At 39.0% G+C, this 21,139-nt stretch overlaps 1 protein-coding gene across 2 annotated transcripts in view; it reads left to right on the top strand.

Annotated features, from left to right (window-relative positions):
• The first annotated feature begins 2,194 nt into the window (after window positions 1-2,194).
• STK33 (serine/threonine kinase 33) overlaps window positions 2,195-21,139 on the top strand; it is a 150,351-nt gene continuing 131,406 nt past the window's right edge. For both annotated transcript variants that reach the window (XM_059389000.1, XM_059389008.1), the window contains exon 1: window positions 2,195-2,356. The gene's annotated coding sequence lies outside the window, so the exon portion shown is untranslated. The remainder of the gene's footprint in view (window positions 2,357-21,139) is intronic.

A 21,139-nucleotide genomic window follows, 5' to 3' on the forward strand; every position in this document is an offset into this window, starting at 1 on the left:
TTTGCATGTATTCTTCTCCCTGCCAGGAATGCTCTTCCCTCTTCTCTCTAGTCTAGTTAATTCCTGCTCATCCTTCACTTCTTAGATCAAAACAGGAAAACTGCCTCTGACCACTCTGGCCAGATCCCCTTAGCGTTTAGTCTCTTCTGACACCAGTTCTCTTCCCTTGTGCTTGTCACAATTGCAATTTTGTCTGTGTGACTGGTACATGGTATGTAGTTAATAAATACTTGAATGCTTGAATTATAGACATTTCCCATGTCATTAGTTTCTCGAAATAGCACGTAGTGGTTAGGGGCCCAGACTGCAGAACTAGGCAGATGGATGCTTAGATTTGAATTTCTGCTCCCCCACATTCCCTTATCTGAAACCCATGGGACTAGTTTTCTTTTAAAGTTCAGAGTGTTTCTGATTATAGAAAGATAACATGGCATATATACTGTATCCCTTCTGAGCAGTAGTCTGGGGCAGCACCACGAAATCAAACACATTGATTTTTCTTTAGTGAGATGATGTCACTCTAAGTGGAATAAAGGCTCTACAGAGTTTTGCATCGCTTCATGTCAAGTTTTGCCAACAAACGAGTTTGGGACAAATTGATGTGAACACTTTCTGGATTTTAAGATTTCGGATATGGAAATGTGAGTCTGTCCCAGCGTAAGCTTGGGGCAATCACTTACCCTCCCTGTGCTTCAGATTCCTCAACTGTGACATGGAGAGGGTCATAGCACCTACTACCTCATAAATTCCATTTATGTTGTTATGAAGTAACTGTGTTAATAGAGGTTGACTCTTGAACAATGTGGGGTTTAGGGGTACTGATCCCCCACACAGTAGAAAATCCATGTACAGCTTTTGACTCCCCTAAACTTAACTACTAATAGCCTACAGTTGACCAGGAGTCTGACAGTAACATAAGCAATTGATTCATTGATGTATGACATAGTGTATTCTTTTTTTTTTTTTTTTAAAGATTTTTTCTTTATTTATCTGACAGAGATCACAAGTAGGCAGAGAGGCAGGCAGAGAAGAGGAGGAAGCAGGCTACCTGCAGAGCAGAAAGCCCGATGTGGGGCTCGATCCCAGGACACTGGGATCATGACCTGAGCCGAATGCAGAGGCTTAACCCACTGAGCCACCCAGGTGCCCCGACATAGTGTATTCTTACAAGAAAGCAATCTGGGGAAAAGAAAATGTTAGCAATAGAATCATAAGGAGAGAAAATACATTTACAGTACTCTACCGTATTTATTGGAAAAAATCCACATGTAAGTGGACCCATGCAGTTCACACCTGTGCTGTCCAAAGGTCAACTGTACTTGTTAACTGCTTAGAACAGTGAATGGTCGTTAGTCAATGATATATAGCAGGGTCAACTATTTTTTTTTTTAATTTTAAAAAGGATTTTATTTATTTATTTGACAGAGAGATAGAGAGCACAAGTAGGCATAGCGTCAGGCAGAGGGAGAGGGAGAAGCAGGCTCTCTGGTGAGCAGGGAGCCTGATGTGGGGTTCGATCCTGGATACTGGGATCATGACCTGAGCCGAAGGCAGACACTTAACTGACTGAGCTACCCCAGCACCCCAAAGAGTCAACTCTTATTATATCATTTTTATTGGTTTCATCATAAGCCACGTTGTGCATGAACCATAATTTATTTACTTATGACAATTATTGTTGGATATTTATATTTCTAGTACAAAAATGAAAAGAAAAAGTCTTTATATTTAAACCATTTGATGAGATTTTTGATGAATGAAGATCAGTTCCTAAAAATACAATTAGGGTCCAAGTGCAAGATCCCTGTGGCTGCTTTTGGAACATATGTCCACCTTTAGAAAGTTTGTCACTCTGCCATCAGATTTGTGACACTTGCATTAGCATTATTATTTTTAAAAATCTTTGCTAATTACACAGAAAAAGACAGCTCCTTCTTGTTTTAACTCCTATCTTTCATTATTGATGTTTTTAAGCATTAAAAAAATGTTGTTGTTGCCTCTCAGATATTTCTTTTCTGTGAATGACCTGCATAAACTCTATGATGGCTTTTATCTGGGCGTCTCAGGTTTTTTAAATCGGTTGTTTGTTTCACTTCTGTTCCTCCAACACACACACCCCCACCCTCCCCCTGGCCCAGGCAGGAATCAGTATGCTGGGCTTTGGCTGGAATTCGTTGGATAAGTATCCCTGGAGCCTGGGGCGAGTTGTTACTTGCCTACAAGGTACAGAGCAATGTGGAAAGCCGTGTCTCAGAGGCTAGGTCCCCAGGGAAATTCTGAAATGAGAACCAGGCCGACTGTGTGTTTATCTGACTCTTCTTCATTCTAACAGGACTTGGAAGAAAAAGGGCAGGAGGTAAGAGGCAAATGGCTAAGGCAGAAGAAGGAGGCAGAGTGATTCTGAAAGCCTGCAGGGAGAAGCTGTGACCTCCTTTTCGTAGGGACCACGCAATTTCTTGTGAGGCTGAGGAGGGGAAGGCTGGGGGTACTGTCTTGGCCAGACACCGATTTGTGTGGACTCTTGATAGAGTAAGGATATTAACCCTTGCTTGTCCTATGGGGGCATGTCCCTCCATCATCGCCATTTCATTTAACTGATGGCGGTTTTTTATTTTGGAAACTAAAACAATTTTATGTTGCTAACCTATTCATCTTTTCCTTTTCGTTTTATTGCTTGTATGCTTAGAAATCCCTTTCCATGCAGAGACCAAGGAACTATCTGTATTGTCTTAAAAAATGTTAGTTTGTGATATCAGCCTATCAAGGAAGAGTTGATGGAAGTAAGTGAGTTGAGTAGTGTGATTTCCAACCCAAGCATGAAAGATGCTGATACAAAGGGAGATACTCATGCCATCTTAATGTGTCCTTGAGAAAGAGACTACACTGCTCCAGGCGAGCCAAGGAAGACTTTTTCTGACGGGGTCGGTCACACAGGGTGAACCTGTAGGATCATATCCTTAGATACTTTTAGAAGTGTCCTGAAAAGACAAAATGTGAGCTCTGAACTTTCTTTTGCTCTGTATATGATCCTATATAGTATTTCAGGTTCTCACAGTTGTAGATACTGATCAATGAAATAATTTCTCTGTTTTTAGAAGAGGCTGTAGAAAAAATAAAATGTAATGTAAAATTAATTGCTGACCTTCTTGATGCTGGTAAATTAGTATGTTTTAAGATGTATTTCAGGAAGAATTTTCCTTTCTGTTGAGCTTCGATATGGATTAGTGAGGCAATTGTGTTTTGCTCAGCTGTGTCTTAGGGTTCCAGAATGTGAGGAATAGACAACTTATTGTTAAACCCACTGATATATCTTTCCTTAGTTTATTAATTAAAATAAATCATAAAATAAGAGAAACTCATCATCTCACAAACTCCTGCAGTTTTTCCCACCTGAAGTTCTTTTATTTCAGGAAAGTTTATAGTTGAGGAGCAGTGACTTTTATAATCAATCAGAATACCTTTTCTACTTACAGTGGACTAATTATCTTTGTTAATAGCCTTTGATATGTCAGTTTGAGTATCAGTGGGAATGTGGTATTACATGACTAAGATAAAGCAAAAAGAAACAACTTTCTGTTGATGAAGATAAGTTAATTTAGAAATACTGTTACCATTTGCCTTAGTTTTTGATCTAAACTATTTGCTGAACATTACTATTATAAACATTCATTCACATATGTATTGGGTGTGCGTGACATTCCAGGCACAGTTCTAGAATATTATATTGTATTTTTACTTTTACATAGTGTGTGTACAAAGCTTGCTTGTGATTCAATATTCCTAACATGAGCTGTGCTTATTTGGAAAAATGGGTCATTTGGACTCACACATATTCATTTAAGGAATCTAAGAAAAGCCTTAGAGAAAGTGTTCATCCAGTCTCTGAGGTAGAGATGCTTTTATAATTGAAGGCGCTTCTCTGTTACGTTGTCGTTACCACTGAGGAATGTTCATCTGCAGCAATAGCTCACGGGGAGAGAATCTGTTTACCACTTACCAAAGGCAGTGCATCCCAGGCTCAGGATCTTAGACCTGAATTCTTTCAAGCCTGTTTGCTGTTGGCAGATCTAACATAGTGGCTCTTCTATCTGCTTTAGGGAGCTCAGCTTGCAACCAACTGAGATACTGGAAGAGAGCAAATATTTATCGTTGGATGTTTTTCATGGAAATCAAATTAATTTTTCCTCCCAACCTTCTTTATGTTGGTGTTCAGTTTACGGCAATAAAATTCAATGTTTTTCATATTTGTTACTATGAAAGTAAACACCAACGTGCAGCAGTGATTTTCAGGTTAACTTAATTGTTTTTCGGTCATATCTCTTTGACAGTACATATGTTATAATGTGTACACTTAGCTCATTTTTATAGTTGTGACTTTTTTATTGAGATATAATAAACATGTTATAAAATTCACCTGCTTTAAGTGTGTACAATCACTTGGTTTGCAGCCATCACCACTGTCTGATTCCAGAATGTTTCATCACCTTAAAAGAGAAATCCCACATCTATTAGCGGTCACCCCCCGTTCTCCTCTCCCCTAGCACCTGGGAAACCCTAAGCTATTTTCTCTCTTTATGGTTTGCCTGTTGCATATGTGAAATCATACAATATGAGGCCTTTTGCATTCGGCTTCTTTCACTTAACACAGTGGTTTTCAGAATCATTTCCGTTGTAGTACGAGTCAGTACCTCATTCCTTTTTTTTTTTTTTTTTAAAATGAGAGAGAGCACACGAGTGTGTGGAGGGAGGGGCAGAGGGAGAGAGAGCATCCCAAGCAGCCTCCATGCTCCATGTAGAGCATGACGTAGAGCGGATGCCATGACCCTGAGATCATGACCTGAGCCAATATTACAAGTAGAACACTTAAACTCCTGAGCCACCTAGTCACGCTTTCATTCCTTTTTTATGACTGAGTACAATTCCATCGTATAGATATACTACATTTTATTTATACATTCATCAGTAGATGGCCATTTAGGTTGTTTCCTTTTTTGGCTATCATGAGTAAAGTTGCTGTGAGTTTTTGTATGAACATAGTTTTCATTTCTCCTCAGTATATACCTGGAAGTGAAATTGCGCATCATACCGTAACTCTATGCTTAACTTTTTGAAGAGGACCAAGGTGTTTCCCGAAGTGGTTGCACCATTTTGCATTCCCACCCACAATGTATAAGGGTTCTCAGGTCTCCATATCATCACCAGTGCTTGTTTGTCTGTCTTTTTGACTATAGTCACTCAGGAGGTATGGAGAAATACCTCATTATGTTTTGATTTGCATTTTCCTCATGACCAATGACATTGAACATCTTTCTATGTGTTTGTTGCCATTTATGTATCATTTGTGGAGAAATATTTATTTAAATCCTTTGCTTATTTTTTATTTAGATTGTTGAGTCCTAAGAGTTTTTATATGTTCTGGATACTAGCCCCTTATCAGACAAATGTTTTATAAATATCACATGTAGATTGTCTCTTTACTTTCTCGGTAGTGGCCTTTGAGGCACAAAGTTTTTAATTTTATGAAGTCCAGTATATCTATTTTTAGTTTGGTTGCTTGACTTTTGATGTCATATCTAAAAAGCTATTGCTTAGCTTTTTAGGTAACAAAGATTTACCTGTATGCTTTCTTTTAAGAGTTTTGTAGTTTTAGCTCTTACATTTAGGTTTTTCGTCCATTTTGGAAGGCAGCTATGTTCATCACTATACCACCAATGCCTTTCATCCATTTTGAATTAATTTTTGTATATGTGTGAGGTAGGTATCCAGATCCATTCTTTTGTGTGCGAATGTCCAGTTGTCCCAACACTGTTGTACACCTGACAAGTCAACTTGTGAGTCATGTTTTGGGAAGCCATTTGGATGACTCCTTATCTCAATTAGATGCCACCATTCTACACATTGGACATTTGAGGAAAAGGAACATCTGTATTCCTAGCTAGGAACAAGGACTTTAGTTCGACATTTGTAGGCTTGTAACTTGGTGAATTGGCTTGTTGGAGTTGGAAGCTTCAGGCCTGCTTCCCTCTCTAATCTACCTTAAGGGCTCTAAGTGAATTAAGTGGACCTATGTGGCTGCCTCCTTGCCATCTTTTCTCTGAATCATAACCTGAGTCCCATCTGACCTTCTGGGGAAGGGAGAAGAGTCAAGGAGAAGTTGCTTCCTCTCTTCTTTAGAATTTCCCTTCCAACCCCATGGGAGGAACAGAAAAACTATGTGAACCTTTCCGCAAAGAAAATGGGGTGATCCTCAAGGGAAGAGTTTTTCACTTCTCTGTGCCTCCCTTGCCACGGCTCCTTTCTCTGGAATTAGGACCTAATTGAGCCTTGTCTGATTTCTGAGCTCCTTTTCCTTGTAATAGAAGGATAAGGAAGATAGCTTTGTGTTCCCCCCAGAGATTCAAGTGGTATTGTGAAAAAGCTTAGGATTGGGGTCAGGCTCACCTGAGATCAAGTTTTGGTTCTACGTCTTGAACTTGGGTTTCTTTATCTATAAAATGGGGTTTATAATCCCAGTTTCTCAGGATAATTATGAAAAACAAATAAAATATCATATGTAAAGTACCTAACACATTTATAGCCCTAAGTAAATGATAGTCTTCCTTCTCCCTTTTCTAAATATTCTGGGAAATTCGTATAAATCTGTACAAATACAGTTTTTAAAAAACTCCATAGGATCTTAGGGTTGGACCTTCATATTTATGACTATAACACTTTGTTGAATCTGTCAGAGTTCCTTTTGTGTTTGTTTGTGTTTGGTTTATTCAGTGAGTGTTGATCACTTACTGTATTTCAGATAGTGTTCTCTCTGTGTCTGTCAGAAGTCAGTGGAGGAGAGTTGACAGACATACAGGACACAAGCTTGATGCTTCACTCATCCTTACTTCTTTCATTTGATTCACCATTTAGGAAATGATGAGTCAGACATCACCGTAGATTCTTGGAATGCAGAGATGCTGTCTTTTTTGAGAGCTCATGGTCTCTCGTGAAGGGAAGTATACCAAGAAATGATCATGTCCTATGGGAGTTGCTGTTAGAGGCACATGGACAGGGGCTGTGGGAGTGGGAGGAGAGCACACCCCAGTCGGCCTGGGGGTGGGAGTCGGTGGTCAGGGAAGGCTGAGCCAAAGGGGAAAAGAGTCTGAGGCAGGAAGATAGCAGGCCCAATGGCCTGGACGTGGGAGAGAGGATTCTTTAAGGCAGCTGACACCCAGGGAAATAATCAGAGACAGGAACTATATAGGATAGTAGGGCCCAGCTTACAAAGAGCCCGTTAAGCAGGGCTGAGATTTGAAGTCCGTTTTGATGGAGAAAACTGAAGAACAATTGGTAATTAAGAATTAACATCTATCCTGGCTTTGTTCTTATTCTAAGCCTACCTTAAAAATATATTTTCTTTGTCTTTTGTCTTTGGCCTTTTCCCCAAGCATCTGCTCTTTTAGGCTTTTGCCTTGGTGATTCTCTTCCTATAGCATCAGACCACTTTGATATCGGCGTGGGTTATGAGCCTATGGACTTTGGGGTTATAGCTCATGGGGAGCTCCCTCTGTGTCAGTTTGCTTTCTCTGGAAGAGTCGATCTCCTGTTTGCCCCAGGACTCAGTAACGGGAGAGACCCACCCCATTGACTGAGACCTGGTAGTCAGAGGGGTGTCTGAGGAGGGCCAGCTACATGGGGAAGACCCCTGAACTGGAGGTCTGGTCAGATGGCACTTCTGATGTTGCCAGAGCTGCAGCTTCCCTCCTGCTTGTCTCCCGTAGTCACTCACCAGCTGACTCTGCTCCAGGGCTGTGGCTCTTGGGCCTCTCTTGCTTTTGCTTTATCCCGAGTAACTGAGGGATTGAGGAGTGGCCCCAAAGCTCAGGAATCTCAGCCTTGTTAGTGGCAGCCATCCTCCTCATGTCCAGTCACTTATCCCCTCAAGACACAGTCTCAGCTGGCTTTTCTGACATGAGAGAACATGTCTGCATTTCCAGAGGTCACTTATGTAGGGCCTCCCTACAGTGTAAATCGTTGAGGAAACTGGCCTTGTGAAGATTGGGGAGGGGTGGGCAGGCAGCAGGAAGGGGATGACGGCTGTCTTCAAATATCTGAAGGGCTGTGTTTAAGTATAGTGGACAAGGTATCAGATTTTGGTCTGGAATTCTGGTCCTACCTCTTACTAGCTTTGTTTTTTTTTTTTTTTTTTTTTTAATCTAAATTCTTTTAAACCTAAAATAATTCTGCGATTTAATAAATGTAGCAGGCAGTGCCTCTGTCGATTAGATCTGGATTCTTCAGGCAGATTGAGTGGCAGCATTTTAGCATTTCGAGCTCTGCCACTAGTGAATTGAAGTTGTAATAGCTGTATTTATTATACCCAGAATTGAATGAGTTATTAATAAGCCAGTCCTTAGCCCCGTATTATCTCTGTTTTACAGACTAATTTTTTTCAATAGGATTTTCTTAATTGTATCAAATGTTTCATTCCTAGAACGCTTAACACGTCTGATTGGTATAATCTCCAGGGAAACTAGACGGTCTTAATTACATCTAGTGTTTTGATTTCATTTGATTCTTTAGATGAGATTAAAAGTAATTTATTTTAAAGGCTATGACTACTCTCTGTATACCTATGCTTATTGCGAATTTAGAAAGCATTGGCCATATTACATTAACATTACCAGTGTATCAGGTAATTTAGATTGTGGACTTGTATATAGGATAGTTAAGTTCTTTCAGAACAAAAAGCTTGATAACAGTATTTTTTCACTACCCTCCCCCTACTTTTCTCATCACTATCTTTGGAGGGCTTTGATTTATATTTTCTGTTCTAGCCATTTCTATAGTATATGTCAAGACTTGCTCCCGAGAAATTAGAGGGTTCTTGGGGTTGATTCTTCCCAAAATGTGTTTCCTAGTGAGTAAATGTTAATAATAATTTGTTGAGTATGGTTTTTAGTTCTAGATGCCATTTTTCACCCATAGGAAGGTGAAGGGTCTGGGATGGTGAAGTGTCTTTACATGATACGAAGGATGGCTGAGGATATTGGAGATATGAAAAAGATGGTTTGCCTCTAGGAAACATGGTCAAGGGGGCACATACTCTTTTTCTTCATATCTAGAAGACTGAGATCCTTTAAAGAGAGAGAAGGCATTTCTGCAGGAAGGACAGACCAGGCATGACTTGTAGGAATATGTAGAGGGAAACCATTTTGGCTTAATATGAAGAGAAATGTTCCATCATGGGTGTCCAGTGAAATGAGCTTTTGGGGAAAGTAAAAGATGGGTTCCCTATTGTTGGAAAACTTTTAATAGTGTCTATGTCAGTACACATCAGCTCTCCCATGGAAAAAAAATCCTATGTACTTGATGTCTTTTGGTGTTCTTTCCAATTCCTGGTTTCTGTGGTTGCCTCCCCACTCCTGATACTATAATGTGGCTACTTCTCCATTCTAGGTTTTGCTTTAGTGAGTTACACCATAACCATAACCCAGAAGGCTATGATGTGGTGGATGAAAACTGCCTGACATGAAATCTTTTTGTAGATAATTCACAAATTGGATATATACTATGTGCACATATATACTTACACATATATATCTGTTTTGTATAATGGAGGGTTATTATACTTTCATGGTTTTGTCCTCTGTTCTTATAAAATATCATGTGTTTTAAAGACCTCTGAATCTCCTAAGAAGACTTTTTTTTTATTTTGACATTTATTTATCAAATTGATTTTAAAGAAAATGGCTCTGTTAAATTTTCAAAATAGAGCCAGTGAAGAGCCTTTGTGGGAGTAGGAATTAAAAATTGGTGGTTTTATTGTGAAATTATTTGAGAAAGATCTGTAAATAAAATGTATAGACATTTAATTAGTGTCCTAGAAAGTTAAGAATAGGAAGTGAGAATACTATAGTCATTTTGGAAAATTGTGTTTTTAGACTCACTTATTAATTGGATTGTTGAGTGCAGTATTAGTGGTTTCAAAGGGCATCACAATTCATTACAATTCTGACCTGGGGTAATAGATAAAGAGGTAAAATGAAATCCATTTTCCTTAAGAACTACTGGTTTTATGAAATGATTAAATCTGATTTTAAAATAAAGCATTAAGTGCAAACCACTAAGAGTTCAAAAAACACTTACGGGTTCCATGAAAGAAGATTTAGTGCATTTAGCTTTCAAACAGTTTGCTCATTGTAGATGAAATGCCCTTAAAGTGATGCAAGTTATCATGCCAATAAATTAATAAACTAAGAGAAGATACAAATCTTCTCTTTGGAATGGGCTGATTCTCCAGGGACAGATGGTTTTCTTTCAGACTCTGACTTTCTTCTGAAGTGGTAAGACATTAGAGAAGTCTGTTTTCTGCGTGAACTTAAGCTCAGTGTGGGTGCTATTAAAGCTTTTGATGTGGTATTGTGAAAAAGGAAGTTACCATAATGGGAGAATTTCCCCACTGAGAAAGATTTACATTTTATAGGACTTTTAGAATTCTTTAATACTTTTCATTTAAAGAGCCCAGAGCATATGATTATGTACAAATACCTCTCTCTTCTGTGAACTCCTATGCATCCCAGGCCATTGGTTTTAGAGAATATGGGGACATACCCTTCAGTTCACTGGCGAACAAGGTAAAGACTCAGCAGTTTTAGAGAATGAACAGATCTTCTGACTCTGCTAATCTAAATCTTCTAGAGGGTATGTTCTTCTCCTAACTTCAGCCTGAATGCTGCGCAATGTAAATAGTGATATTTAATGTCAAAATCATGATTTTTCAATTATTTGGGTATTTGTTATAAATAGTGAGCAAATGAATTTATCCCTTTATGTTTGAACATTTTAGAGTCACATTGCTAAGTGAAAATATAATGAATTTCTGTTGAAAATAGCCAACTTCTTTTTTTTCTCTCCTTAATAGCAATTAATAGCAAAAAATATCCTCATGCGTCTTTCTCAAAATATTATTGATAATATTGGCCACGGACAACCATTTTCGAAGTATTCGAATCACTGTGACCTTTAGAAACGAAGCTGGGGCTTCGAGCAGCTTTATTCTTTTCTCCTTCCCTTTTTGGCCTGCCCCCCTCTTTTATCGCTGCTTCTCCACAGGATGTATTAAGAACGGCTTGGGTCCTGATCTCAGGGTCCTGGGATGGAGCCCTGCCTCAGGCTCCCTGCCTGGCCGGGAGCCTGTATTTCCTTCTTCCTCTGCCCCTCCGCCTGCTTGTCCTCTCTCTCTGTCTCAAATAAATAAAATCTTAAAAAAGAAAAGAAAAGAAAACTCTCTATTGAGGTCCTTACTTCATAAACTTATTTGTAGTGTGCCAGTGGGATGAGATGGAGTCATTGCTGCTCTTATTAAAAATCCCCATTAATAACTTTAAAAAGTGCGCCAAATTGTCTGAATGCTAATGCTCAACAATTTCGCCTCCTTCAGCCCTCTTTTCCTTACGACTGTGGGGCTTCTCCTCCACCTCCGCCGCTACCTTTGGGCTTACTTGTGTGAGTAGATTGCTCTTTCCCTTTCTTTCCCTTCCTCCTTCTTTCTCTCTCTTTCCCAAACACCGGATACCTACTAAGTGCACTGTGAGAGCCTGCAGACTACAGTGGTGAATTAATGATAGGACCACTGTCTTCAAGAGCGGTCTGGTGGTGGAGACGTGGGTGAGTAATATGATGGAGTGTGGCCAAAATAGTACAGCATGAGAACCAAGGATACAGTGCTGCAGGGTATGGAGGACAGAGAGGCTTAAGCTTTGTGTATGGGGCGGGGAGAATAAGAGAAATGAACATTGACTGGTAAGGTAGGAATATGATTGAATATTTATTAGTTTTTTGGTGTAATCAGTGTTGTTTAATCTGCATTAATTTTAGGCATGATTTGAGACATTTTTCAGCTCAGTGTGGTGGACCTTACAGTTGGCCAGAAGATTGAAGCATGTATTTTATTTTATGTCCTTAAAACATCTCCTACAATAGATTTTTCTTTTGTTTCCAGAAGCTTAGAGGGATAAATATTACTGCTCATGATTTACTTCTGTATTACTGGAAACTTTTTCTACCTTTTACTCAGAGAAGCCCGTTTTGTGATTTCTTAAGGATCCTGACCAGGTTACTGGACAGTCATCATGATTATATTCTGTGCCATATTGAGTATCTTCTTAAGACTTTTAACTTCTATACTTATTATTAATTACTTAGTTTACTTTGGTTTTAAAAAATACTTACACTTAATGTTTGTAAAATATTCTGAAATCTTATGAAGACCTACTGGTGACATTAAGTAATTTATTTAACAGATATTTGATAAAACCCTACTCTGTGGCAGACATTGGGGTGAGCACTGGGGTAAGAGAAGAGATGGGGTCTGTTCCTTCATAGCATTGACAGCCTGATGGGGGAATGTAGGCAGGTATGTGGGCAGCTGGAAAGGTGCTATGAAGTACATGGGGCTGATTCATACAAAAGGCACCTAATCCAGACTTAGGGGCCTGGAGATGTGTTCTTGAATGAAGTGGCAACTACATTAAGACTTAAGGATGGGTAGAGGGGCGCCTGGGTGGCTCAGTGGGTTAAAGCCTCTGCCTTCAGCTCAGGTCATGATCCCAGAATCCTGGGATCAAGCCCCACATCGGCCTCTCTGCTCAGCAGGGAGCCTGCTTCCTCCTCTCTCTCTCTGCCTGCCTCTCTGCCTACTTGTGATCTCTGTCTGTCAAATAAATAAATACAATCTTAAAAAAAAAAAAAAGACTTAAGGATGGGTAGAAACCATCCGGGTGAAAGGTAGAGTGATAGGGCACAGTGTTTTGAGCAGAGGAAATGACGTGTGAGAGTCTGGATGCACCTGAGAGCTAGAGAGGTTGCAAGAACGCTGCCAGGCGTCTAGAGCACAAGGTGGGGGGAGAGGGAGTGGAGAAGAATGAGGCTAGAGACCATATCAGACCTACCATGCTGGCTTTGCTGAACCACATTAAGGAACTGACTTTAATTCAAGGTAGGGGGGAGTGATAGACGGGGTTTGAGTAGGGAGATGGCCTAACTCGATATGTGTTTTAGATAAATCATTTTGGTTGCCGTTTGGTGAATATACTGGAGAGAGCTCGAGATGAAGAGGTCAGTGAATTGGAGGCTCAGATAGTAATTCAAGTAGGAGATACTGGAGTGGCAGGGGCGAAATGGCACAGGCATTACATGACCAAGACTTTAAGGGAGATGGAGGCTCAGCTTAATTGGACATCGGACTGTGCTTTGATTTTCTGTCTTGATGAAAAACTTCTGGATTTCTTAAATGTATCTTTTCAAGTTTTTATTTAAATTCCAGTTCGTTACCATACTGTGTTATATTAGTTTCAGGTGTACAATATAGTGACTTAGCACTTCCACAGGATCTCCCACTGATCGTCACAAGTACCCACCTCCATCTCCATCACCTGTTTCTCCCGCGCCCCCACTCCATTCTAGTAACCATTCTTGTTTGTTCTGTGTATTTAAGAGTCTGTTTCTTGGCTTGCCTCTCTTATTTTTTTCCCTTTGCTTGTTTGGAAAAACTTCTGGATTTTAAACTGTTTTAGAACAGATATTTTATGACATTTTAAAAATGATGTTACTGTTAAAAATAGTAGCACATATTATAAAGTGTACCAGACATTATTTTAAGCACTTTACATTATTAATTGATTTCTACTTTACAGCAATCCTATGAGATAGCTATTAGTTTTATATCATTTAGACAGATGATAAAAGTGAGATGTAATATGAAGTAATATGCCTAACGTCAGAGAGCTAATGGCTAAGCTTGGATTTGAACGCTGCCAGTTTGGGGCCAGGGTCAGTTCTCTTAATCACTGTTCCCCATTCCTGAAATTTTGGGGGACAAGACATGAAACCCTCCTCTCCAACTCACTGCTATTCTGTATCTATTCTGAAGAGAAGCAGATTAATTCCAAAGAAAGTTGGAGGTAGAAACAAGATTTTTGGATTTAGAGAGAAGGAGGAGAGTAGAATGACTCTTAGATTGTGGTTTGGCTTCTTGGGTGACCTTGGGACCACTCACAGAAACAGGAAGCTGCAGAAGCAGAAGAGCAAGTCCAGGCATGGGTGGAGGGTGGAAGAGGAGGAAGGCGAGGTGATTATTGCTGTTATTATAAACAGGTTGGATTTGAGGTGCTTATGGGTCATCCTTGCTCAGGTCATATGCTCAGGGGACAGTTGTACGTGTCTGGTTGCTTGCTCTTACAGTAGCTGGGGTTCAGAGAGAGCGAGAGAGCGAGGGAGCTATGGCTACCAGATCTGGAACTGCTTCTGTGAACCAGGTCTTGGGTTCAATAGGTAGGAGCCTTCTGGGTGAGGGAAGCACAGTATACTTGATGACCTCCTGGTAACAGTGGACACTTCCTGGCAAGAATGTGGGTGAAATGAGAAGATCTGAATTCTAGGCTCCTCTTTGGCTTTCATTTCATTTATTTATTTGATTATTTTAAAATCATTTAAATTCATATTAACAGGTTGCCCTTCAGGTTGCCCATCAATATAAAATGTTCATCTACAGAAGAATAAACATGTCTGGGGTGCCTGAGTGGCTCAGTGGGTTAAACCTCTGCCTTCGGCTCACATCATGATCTCAGGGTCCTTGGATCGAGTCCCGCATCAGGCTCTCTGCTCAGCAGGGAGCCTGTTTCCCCCTCTATCTCTGCTTGCCTCTCTGCCTACTATGATCTCTCTCTCTGTCAAATAAATAAATAAAATCTTAAAAAAAAAAAAAGAATAAACATGTCTGCTCTGCTGGTCCTCATAGTTGTTGAAAATTAGAATGTCCTTGAATGGACCTTCTGTTCCTGAGATTCTAATTTCAGGAATTGAACTCAAGTGTTTGAACATACTTTATAAATGTTAAAGTAAGAGTATAAACATGAATTAGTGGCACTTGGTATTTTGTAGAGATTATGTACATAAGGCTATAGATAGTGGCAAATGTGCAATGGCTCCTGATTGTCTTCCTCATGAAATTCAAACTTGAGCTGATTCTTTGGGGTTTGGGCCTATCTCTGGTGACTATAAAGTGAACCAAAATGATTGAATGTCATATTTTTTTGAAAGAGGAGCTATCAAAATTTGCCCACTGAAAATAAGAAAGAGAAAAAGAGATTGGTAATAACTATAACTTTGGTCCACAGTACTATTTGAAAGAGAGTATTACTTAATAATAATTTCCAGGAGCTGTGCTCAGTGATTTATATACTTGATTGAATTCTCACGGTTAACTATCAGTGCTCCCATTTTATAGATGAGCAAACTGGGGTTAGAGAACTTGCCTAAGGTCACACACCGGTAAATGGCAGAGCTTAGACGCAAGCCCAGCTCTTCCTATCCACAGAGCCTCTGCATGTAACTATCACAGTATATATTCTTTTGGTTTAAAGTTCAATTATTTTTTGACTAGATTATACTCATACATGGTATAATTTAAAAATAGAAGAGTATACAGTGAAAAAGTTTTCTTTTTGACCCAGTTCTCCTGATATTCGTTTCCCTAAAATGAGAGTCCTTTCAGAGATGTTCTGTATGTATGTGTAACTGTAAATTAAATATATAAAAATATGCATATATAATACCCATGAAGTACATTACATACAAATAAAATTTCACCCATTTTACACAAGCAGTAGTATACTACAGGCCTGCTCCTTAATTTTTTTTTCTTTTTGCCTAACAATATCTAGGAGATTATTTCAGTTAAAAAAAGGTTCTTCATTTTTAAATTGCTTATAGTATTCCACTGTATGCATATGCCACTAATCCCCTATTGAAGAACATTTGAGTCTTGGCCAATATTTCACTATTACAAACAATTTCTAATAAAGAACTTCGAACTGGAGTCACTTTGGGCACGTGCGAGTGAGTCCATTGCACATGCTAAACAAGAGCCTAGGGGGTTGCTCGGAGTATGGTCAAGTTCACTATAGGAAGAGTTATATTTCCTTACTAAGGTGGAAGGTGTTTGTTATTCCAAACATACAGGTGTGTGATAATCAATAACTACATAAATGCTTTTCTGTAATCATATATATGTAAGGGCTTGTAGACTTCAAAAATGAGCAAAAAGAAGGTTATGGCATAGTTGACTGACTCGGGGTGAGAGATGCTTGCATATGAGCAGACATTTACTCAACAGAGGGAAAATTCATTCCTAAAGAAAAATGGTTCATTACTGCACGGAAGAACTTCCCTGGAGATGCGCTGATGCATTTGACCATGAGTGGGATTACCGTACGATTCTTGTTTAAGAATGTTGCTATATAAAAATGGCTGTAATGGTTCTGTTGCCATTGAGTATATCCAGGAAATGGGCAAAGTGAATTTTTAAGATCTATATGTAAAGTGAAGAAAACCAAATTAAAATTGTACAGAAAGAACCGCAGAGCTCTAAGATGGAGTGGAATGAAGTGGTTTAAACACTTATATCTTCAGAGCTTCTGCATCGTTAGACTATAAGATGAAATGGAGATAAACATTAATAAATTGCATGGTACTTTATATTTTCCTGAGTTATTGAGTGGGCAATTACTATTTCCAGGAGTGGTTCTAGATATTCTGAGGTGAACATGAAGAGTATAGAAAAAAATAATTCATTTATATGTCTAGATAAACAAACTTAGGGAGGGTGACATGGCAGAATCAAGAAACATATTTAAGATTATTCTGCTTAAAGCACATTACATAAATAGTAAATAATAAATGAAGTTTGTGAAAAGCCATGTAGGCTTTTGAAATTTGGGTCACTGCTGAGTTAGATTTGCTGTCCTAACATTCTAATTTATTAATTATGCATTCTTCGAGGATCTTTGTTGGTTTTTCTTTCTGGCTACTTTCTGTTTCATAGTTATTAGCTGTAGAATCTATAGTTCTTGGACTCTAGAATGTAGACCAAAGTCACTTTAGTTAATAAAAATGTGAAATCTCTTACCCAAAAATATAGATAGCTTCTTAGTTTATTTGTATTACATTTGGAATATATTCATTACATGTCAAAGAGTGATACTACCATATTTCGGTCATTGTATCATATTAGCTACTAAGTACTAATCCCCGTTAACTCCGAACTGGAGTTTTGAAGCTCCTGTCCTGCACTTTCCTCAAAATGGATCCATCCATCTCACAACCTCTGTTCTGACCCATCTGAGTTCCTGCCATTGCCGGCTTGAGGCCCTCCCTCAAAGTCTGATTACACCAAGGTTGGCTAACTGATATGTAGGCTTTTCAGCAATTTATGACCCATGTTGCTTGACTTGTTTTCATGTGCATAACCCTTGACTTCAGTGTCCAAGAGCTCTTGTTTCCCGTAGATTTTCCCAGTTTGCTGATACTGACTTTGAGATTACCTGTGCATCTTTCTGGTTCCGCCGGGCCCAGAGTGGCTCTGTCCATTTTTGGTCCCACCTCGTTTGTCTGCCTCTTCACTTCTCACTTTGTTCCGCTTTCTCTCCACTGGAGAAGGAAGGAACAAAATAGAAATAAACACATTTTTAGGATGCGATCCTACATGTAGCTCATTATTATTTCATTCTTCTATGGGTTGTGATGTTTTTATGGACTGCTTATGTGTGCAGGTAGTTTGCTACCACAAATTAATCCATTTATAAAAGCACCATGAAACAAACTATTTTTACAAAGTTACCATGTCTCTGAGTCAGGCATTCACTTTTTTTTAATTATTATTATTTTTTTAAAGATTTTATTTATTTATTTGACGGACAGAGATCACACGTAGGCAGAGAAGCAGGCAGAGGGAGAAGAGGAAGCAGGCTCCCCGCTGAGCAGAGAGCCTGATGTGGGGCTCGATCCCAGGACCCTGGGATCATGACCTGAGCCGAAGGCAGAGGCTTTAACCCACTGAGCCGCCCAGGCGCCCCAGGAATTCACTTTTAAATGTTCTAGTGAAGTATGCGATGGTGTTCATCAGAGTTCTGATAATGTTCACCCATGGGTTTGGAGGTAAAATGGAAAGCAGTAAGAATTTGGGGTTTACTTTGGTACCCTGGGGAGTTTTCCTTGAGCAAGAACTGCTGGAATTGATGGGGTGGTGGGAGCTTAGATACAGCATCTTACATGAAATCTTCCACACCCTTATGTACTAGTTGGCAGGTGTCATGATTCTCGAGGAACGGAGATACAATAGCTTGCACGGAACACTGAATGGACGGTAGCCCTGCCGGAGAAGGATCTGCGTATCATTCCGCCCAAGGGCTCATACCTCTCTAAGTCTCTGATTAAGTAGTTTCAGATAATGCTGGGGCAGTCCATTCTTTGTTCATGGCCATTGATCATTAATCAAGGAAGGGGAAGGGAATCATAGTGATGTTTAAAAATAGTTGATCATTTAAAATCATACCTGTACATTCTGCTTTGGTCGTTTCTCATAAATTTGTCAAAATGATATGGTAAAATTCTTTTAAAAACAGGAGATTCTAGGCTAATTTAATTTCTGTTCTTTCCCCCAATATTTTTTTTATTCTTTTTTTAAAAAATATTTTATTTATTTATTTGACAGAGAGAAATCACAAGTAGATGGAGAGGGAGGCAGAGAGAGAGAGAGGGAAGCAGGCTCCCTGCTGAGCAGAGAGCCCGATGCGGGACCCGATTCCAGGACCCTGAGACCATGACCGGAGCCGAAGGCAGCGGCTTAAACCACTGAGCCACCCAGGCGCCCCATTTTTTTTATTCTTTAAAAGAACGTAGAGTGATAGCTTATACATTCTGAAGATCAGGAAACATTTCTATTTTATTTATTTTTTAAGATTTTATTTGTTTATTTGACAGAGAGAGATTACAAGTAGACAGAGAGGCAGGCAGAGAGAGAGGGAAGCAGGCTCCCCGCTGAGCAGAGAGCCCGATGAGGGACTCGATCCCAGGACCCTGGGATCACGACCTGAGCCTAAGGCAGCGGCTTAACCCATTGAGCCACCCAGGCACCACGAAACATTTCTATTTTAAAATTAATTTAACATCTTTGGTTTCTGGTTTCAAAGATGTATTTTTCCCCCCAAACCGTATTATTAACATTGTTTTATTACAAAATACAGAAAAACTGAAATTCTTATTGCTTATATTTACTTAGTATATGTGACTTGCTTCCTTTTAATACTATACATTTATTTCCTATGTCCTGGTTAGAAAATGGTGAATGTTGAAGTACATTTACAGTTAGGTCACAGTTTGAGATTACAGATGCCTTTTCTATGAAAAATGCACATTTTCTAATTTTTTGGCTTATAAGCCTCAAAGTCTATTTTACTCTTTGATGAGGACTAGTTCTTAAATTAAACCAATGGATTAGTGCATGAAATTTGTTGAAAGCTCTTTCTTTGCAATATTCTAAAGCTTCCTAAATAAACATCTGGTGTTCACCCTACATTTTTAAAATAACTTTTTATTTTGAGATAATTGCAGAGTCACATGCAGTCATAAGAAATAATAGAGAGAGATCCTGTTGGACTCTTCACCCAGTTTCCCCCAGTGGTAGCATTTTATGAAACTGCAGTCCAGTATCACAACCAGGAATTGATATAAATATAATCTGCATACCTTATGCAGATTTCACCAATTTTTACATATGTGTGTGTGTGTGTGTGTAGGATCCCTCATGCCACAACCACTTCCCTCTCCCCTCACCTAACCCCTGGGTACCACTGGTCTCATCTCCATGTCTGTATAGTGTTATCACTTCAAGAATGTTATATACATGCATCTTCCTTTCCCCCTCCATAATGCATAGTATCTGAAAATAAGAACAACTACAAGGAAAAGGGCAAAGGATTCTTAATATTTGAGCCTACATTATTAGGTGTTCTAAGGTTTTCTTTGAAAGAAAGGCAAAGCAATATTCCTTAATTCACTAGGCGAATTATTTTCCCTGGGCATAAATTACAGTTTTCATATACTAAAATACTGAGTATAAATCTGTATAGTTGACATATTCAAAAATGCTTGTAATTCAGCCTTCCACTTAAATATCACCTTTTCAGAGAGACTATTTTGAAGATTCAAACTACAGCAGTTTCCACGTTATTCTCAATCTCATTGCCCTCTATTTTCATGAGAGCACATGGATATTTTATGATTGGTTTCTCTCCCTCTCCCCCTTTACCCTTTTAAGCTCCATGAGAGTAGGGACAGTATTTGTACTTTTCATTTTATGTTTCCAGTGCCTCTACATAAAATGTTGTTATTGCATGACGGGCATTTCATAGATCTGAAAACATAACCATTTTTTTTGTTTACTTTGATGATACATTTTAATTTCTAATGGTGCCCTGACTATGCCTGAATTTCGATGTATAGTGCTGAAGGGTTTGAATCATTTTACTATAATTTAGTCAGTCAATGACTTGTTTGGGAATATTAAATCCCCAGGAGGCATTCCCTAGTCAGGTCTGTTTGAAGGCATCCAGTAGTCGTCTGTGAGTTGACAGAAGCCTAGAACATCGATCACTTGCCTGCTTTCATAGAATTACTCCTAAGAGTTTGATCTGATAGTAGATTTCCTGGGTTTGAAGCCTGTCTCTATCATTTATTAGCTGTGTGGCCTTCTGCAAATTAGCTAACCTCTCTGTATCTTAGTTTCATAATCTGTTAGATAAGGACATTAATAAGACCTATTTTATGGAGTTGTTATAAGAATTAAGTGAGACAGTGTCCTAAAAGTACTTAGATCACTTCCTGGCACGTAAAAGATGTTTAATAATAATGCCAGCAATGATTATTCAGTGGGAGAAAGTTAGTATATCTGTTTTATTCACACATCAAGCAGCTGAAATAACACAATTTATGGCATACATCTAATCAGATAGTAATGTATCATAAGAATTTTATCTATAATCGGAAAATGGATTTCAGGTTTATTTATTTCCTCTTATTACATTAGGTGGTTTTGTGAACATCAAATAGTTTGGAAAGTGCTGAAAGGAAATGAAATCTGAGCGGCCTGGGAACGTATTCTCTTGACTGTTGTTGTACTTCTTGCTCTGAATGAGAGAGGTCACCTTGGAACATAGACTGGTCTTACATTGTCCATGCAAATTATGATCACTACCATGAGTTTCCCAGACATCAGTTAAATGCTGATGGTGAGAGACAGTCATGAACAGGATTAGGAAGTAAT

This window comes from Mustela nigripes, chromosome 1, assembly GCF_022355385.1.
Source record: "Mustela nigripes isolate SB6536 chromosome 1, MUSNIG.SB6536, whole genome shotgun sequence".
In the NCBI taxonomy this organism is placed as follows: domain Eukaryota; kingdom Metazoa; phylum Chordata; class Mammalia; order Carnivora; family Mustelidae; genus Mustela; species Mustela nigripes.